This window comes from Diabrotica undecimpunctata, chromosome 7, assembly GCF_040954645.1.
Source record: "Diabrotica undecimpunctata isolate CICGRU chromosome 7, icDiaUnde3, whole genome shotgun sequence".
Lineage (NCBI taxonomy): Eukaryota > Metazoa > Arthropoda > Insecta > Coleoptera > Chrysomelidae > Diabrotica > Diabrotica undecimpunctata.
This window is the reverse complement of record NC_092809.1, coordinates 95917871-95923870: the sequence shown is the minus strand read 5'-3', so window position 1 is coordinate 95923870 and position 6000 is coordinate 95917871. Positions and strand designations below refer to the sequence as shown.

General features: G+C 27.7%; 1 pseudogene; it reads right to left on the bottom strand.

Moving 5' to 3' along the window:
* Positions 1-1137: 1137 nt before the first annotated feature.
* The window catches only part of LOC140446553 (venom allergen 3-like), a 195158-nt pseudogene continuing 190295 nt past the window's right edge, over positions 1138-6000 (bottom strand).

The following is a 6000-nucleotide window of genomic DNA, read 5'->3' as shown; positions in this document are numbered from 1 at the left end:
CCAAACTACATCTTGTGTTGTTTCTTTCGAAATTTACTCTGTTCCAGCAGTCTCTCTAGGTATATATATTATTGGAATTAGTAATAAAATTACAGTAAGCTGACATTTTAGCAATTTGTAATTGCCGATTATATTTAAATTTTTGTTGTTTATATACTTTGAACAAATCGGAATCCTTAGAGGCATCTACAATGTGTTTAATAAGAGAAATATTAGAAAGGTCAAATCTGTAAGACCTTAATTCATTATTCAACCATTGCATGGGTGTTTCTTCAGCCATACTAATAATAACAACTTTGATATATAATATAAATATTACTTTTAAACAAAAAACTTTATTCTTAATTTTTAAATTAAGGATTTTTAATTAAGTATTTTTCCAACAGTTAATTATTTTTTTTAGTTATTTATACAGTCCATTTAATTTACCTACCATTGCACGTCATTATTATTGACAGAGATCGAAGTTGACATAGTTGCCAAAGTATAAAAAAATCCTGAATCCATTTTAAATCAAATAGGTCACATAATTATTATTATACTCTTTACAACGACTATTTAAATTCTTACGTGACATTTTTGAAATAAAACATTAATTTTATTATTCACTTTAAAATTCAAAATAATAAAGTACAAAAAGTGTCAACACAACTGTCAAATAAGTGTTACAAATTTATGCCAAAATATCACCTTCGTTCGATTACAGTTACAGTGTGTTCCGAACAAATGTTCCTCATAAAAACGCTTTATAATGCATTTATACAAATTAAATGAAACATATTATTGTGTATTTCTTTAGGTTAGCAATAATAGAAATCTTTAAATATTATTTCTACGCGTATCTAATAAAATATGTCTAGTGGCTGTAATGCCAGTGTATCGGCAAAGTGATTCTAAAAAAGAACACACCTACCGCCTAAATATTTCGTGTCGGTATCATGTGACGTCACGGGGTATGACACGGATGACATGCAACGGTAAGTAAATTGGATGAAGTATAGTCGCCATCAATAATTTTAACTTTATACATTGAATTTATTTATACATTTTATCGTTATATTATTTGGGAAAACAACCTTGTATTCTTTTACGGTTCGTAGTCTTATAATTTTAGTAGAAAGATAAATTGCGAAGTGCTTATAAATAGAACAAGTTTCGTTGATTTGTCTAAGTACTAGGCGGAGAATTAGAACTAGATTCAGAGGTGACACTACCTGTCATTATCAATCTCGGCGGCGGAGGGGGTGGAAGTCGGGGATAATCTTCGCAAGGTGGAAGCACATTTATCATGTACGCTCCAGAAACGTTTCCAGGAGGCATGTAGTGAGCAACTACAACCAGTTTGCCTGATCTTCCGCGAGCTTTTCCAACACCACAGTACCGTGTTCCAACCCATACCATCTGCGTGAAATGTCCTAAAACAGGTTTTCCACAATAGAAAATTATTTAGAACAGAAATATGCTTTATTGTCACTGAAAATTGTACAATTTTATGGACAAAGCTCTTTTTTTGTTTTAATGTATTTCATTGACAATAAAAGTAAACAACTTTTTTTCAAAAACGCTATTCAAACAATTAGCATCTTATATTGCTCCGAATGGCTTCACTATAGGAAGTTAATGTTTTAGAAAACTACATATTCATATGTATGCACAGTATTATTGTTGTTTGATATAACGAGATCGACTTATAACGAGGTAATTAGTCTGCCATTTCAGTTCTCGTTATAGAGGGAGTCTACTGTATATATATATATATATATATATATATATATATATATATATATATATATTGTTATGATGTATTATTTGTTTGAATAATGAGCAATGAGTATTTTTAATAATATAATAAATATATATATATATAGGGTTTTTATCGCGGTTCTCAAAGAATTAGCTTGTAAGTACTTTTTTTAAATTATCTTTATTATAACTATTATGAAACACACATATATATCTAACCTAGCCAATATAAATTTAAAATAAACTATCTTTAAATTGATATTCTTATAAAACTAATTAAATTCTATAGACAATGTAAACTTTAAACAAACTATCTTCAAAATTGAAATTGTTATGACACTAACTAAATTATATTAACAAAATTTTGTACCTTTCTTTCACTGAATGCCTAAATGAACTGTTTTCCACTATATAGATTCTAATCATCACTGAATGTCTTCGTACTTCGGTTATCCTTGTTTTTGTGAAATTACTTTTTCCAATTATCAGCTTCTACCAATTTAAGATATAGTTTTCTTCACCAGCATTTATACACCACCAAGCAAACCAACAAACACCATTTATATTTATTCTTCTTTTCAATATACCAATATCCAATTATTATAAGTTGATTTATACTAATCTCTAATCATAATATAATTTTAATTCCTTCCAATGTCCATCCAATATTCTTCTAATATACTTTTATAATCTTCAATAATTATTTGTGTATAATTATAAATGTGCATTAAATATATGCATAATTTTTGATCTTCATTTAACTCACTATATTAAACAATTGGACTATCTCCAACTAACTTTCATATTTCTTATTAAACTGCTTGACTGACTTACTAAAACTGTGAACAATTGACTTCACTAATTAATTGTGTCTATCTTCTACTAACTTTCATAATAAACTGGCCTGACTTCTGACTAAAAACTGCCCTCTTGAATCCAAATCACGGGTATTTATATCTTTTTGGATATTCCAGAATCATCTGGCAAGAGATCATGTTCCAATTTGTTCCATTACTTCTATATAGATGTTCTCGAAAAAATATCTGTTCCATCCACCGACATAATCATTATTCCAGAATGTTCGACCGTAAACAATGGTCACACTCTGCACTCTGGAGAATTCGTTAATGTTCCATTGATAATTTTGTTGACATTTAGGCTTTTCAGATCAGAATAAACATTCAAATTAGTAACTAACACTCTAATTTAATAAAATACACATTTCAAACAATATATTATTATAACCCCACTTTATATTCGTAAATATTCTTAAACGTCACTTCAGAGTATGTATATCTGTCTATCACTCACTGTATAGTTGGTTGCCTATGCACATGGCTCACTTAAATATATTTACAACATTAAAATACAACTTTTTACAATTATTATATGCTAATTTATTAAAAATGCCCTCACATAAATATATTTTTATTAAATTCTCTAGTATATAACTTCTTAAAATAATCAAATACTTTTTTATATCTAATATTATGTAGTATATAACTTATAAATTATTTTCTATAAACCCCAATCGTCACAATACCCCAAAATAATATTTAAAATAAATAATTTACTTATTATTTTTTTAAATATTAATTTTCTCATACCTTATTAAATTTAATAAATCAAAATTTTTTTTTTTTTATTTAAAATGTGTTAAATACATCCCTGTTCGCTGTCTATGTCAAAGCAGAGAACAACGGAGCACAGTTCGGCTATTCTATGGTCAAACTGTCATGTCAAATGAAGCAATGGATGCGATATCAGAGAATAAAATCTAACCTTAATTAAAAATATAATCGATATGGTGTTCTGTTTATTTATAGACAAAATCTAGGAATTATTTCCATTCAAAATAACTTTCATCAATATAAATTGGTAAGTTTTTTCACTTTATTATATTAGAAAGACATTTTTATAGCAATTATAGTATCAATTTTGTGTCTAACCCCAAATTATAATTTTTAGGGTACAAATTAATTTCCATATATACAAAATTCAACAAGTATGATGTCAAATTGATTCAAAATAATGAAATCTACCATCTACCATTTAACAAATCAAGTCTATTGAATAAAATGGATATATCAGTAAGTTATTAGTGTTATTATATTTGTGTTAAAGGTATAGAAATCATTATTCAATCTCTTCATGATATTGAAAAATGTCGTTGATATGAAACATGCCTCTTAGTCTGTTCTCTGCATCTATTAACACATAACTATTTAGTCCATTCTGATTTTCAATTATGTATGGACCTTCAAACATTGGTTGTAATTTTTTACAACGATTTTCTTTAACATTACTTTTTCTAAGTGAACGAATTAACACTAGGTCTCCTTTTTGAAATGTGATTGGTTTTTTTATATTTCGATTTTGTCTTCTGATATATTTTTCAGCTTTCCTCCTAATTCGGTTATTCACTTTCTGCATTACTTGTTCTAACATATCCTGATTATATTCACTAATCCACTTTCTGTTTCCTATATGGCCAAACATTAAATATTCTGGTACTTCCTCTGTATTCAAATTATGTGTATTATTTAAAAAATATTCTACTTGTGGTATATGTTGCTGCCAAGTTTCGTGTTGATTTTGGCACAGTATCCTTAAATATTTTATAACTTCTTTAATATATCTTTCTGCAGGATTTGCCTGAGGATGTCTGATACTTGTAAAATGAATGTTGATTCCCTTTTTCTCACAAAATGTCCGAAATTTTTGGTTGTTAAAATATGTAGCATTATCTATTATGCAATTTCTAAATGGTCCTATTTCTTCGAAAAATTGATTAATATATAATTTTAATGTTTTAACATTTGTTCTAGAGCAGGGATATAGCTTAATAAATTTTGTATATAAATCAACTATCACTAGTATATGCTTTTTTCCTGTTGGACTGAGAACTAAATTTGAAATAAAATCCATGGAAACTGTATTTAGTTTTTCATATACAACATTAGATTTATATGTGTTCTGGTTTTTGAAATTCTTTTCTTTGTTTAGTTGACATATTGGGCATTGGGTAGTAATTTCTTTTGCTATACTTATGTCATTCTTTGCAAAATAATTGTCCCTAAATAGCATCCATAGCTTTCTTGAACCAATATGCATATAATTGTTATGTAAATTTTTCAATATTTTCTTTGCTAAAGTTCTAGTTATTACATATACTTCTATGCCATTTATTATTTTATAATAAACTCCATCTTTCTTAAGGACTTTTTGTTTTTCACTCAAATTGATCTGATCTCTTATAATTTCTTCTTTAGAATATAATCCAGTACTTTCTACTAATTGATTTAATCCAATTTTTATTGTTCGCTGCCCTTTTTGTGATGTATTTTCTAACCTTGATAAAGCATCTGCCACTATATTGGATTTTCCAGAAATGTATTTGATTTCAAAGCAGTATTCACTAAGTATTAGACTCCACCGATGTATTCTACTGTTTCCATATTTGTTATTTAATATAGACGTTAAAGCTTGGTGATCTGTTTCTATTGTAAATTCATTACCCAACAAATAAAATCTTAATTTTGTGACACAGTGTATTATACTTGCTAGTTCTAATTCTGAAACTGAGTAACCCTTTTCATGTGGCTTTGTAATTCTTGAAATGAATTGTATTGGGTATTCGACCCCATCATGTATTTGTAATAATACCCCTGATAATCTCTCTATTGATGCATCTGTTCTTAATATGAATGGCTGTGTGTAGTCAGGATAGTATATTTTCAAATTTGACAGAAAAATGTTTTTAATTTCTTGGAATGCTAGTTCTCTTCTCTGATCCCATCTCCATTTTACACCTTTTCTCAGTAGTTCAAGTAATGGAATTTCTTTTATACTTAGATCTGGTATCATCCTTTTATAATAATTAATTATTCCAATAAATCCTCTTAAAGTTCTTAAATTGTGTGGTGTTTTATATTCCTGAATGACTTGTGTCCGTTCTGGATCCATTTCGATTCCCTTAGTGTTAAGTTTATAACCTAGATATATGACTTCTTTTTGAAAAAATGTACATTTTTCTTGATTTATTTTTAGTCCAACTTTGTCTAATCTATTTATTATAATTTTTAGGTGTTTCTCATGATCTTCAGCCGTTTTAGAAAAAATTAATATATCATCAATGTAGTGAATTACAAAATGTTCATATTGATCCAAAATATCATGAAGACATATACATAGAAGACTGCAAGATGATTGAAGTCCAAATGGTACTACTTTGAATTGATATACTACTCCATCTAT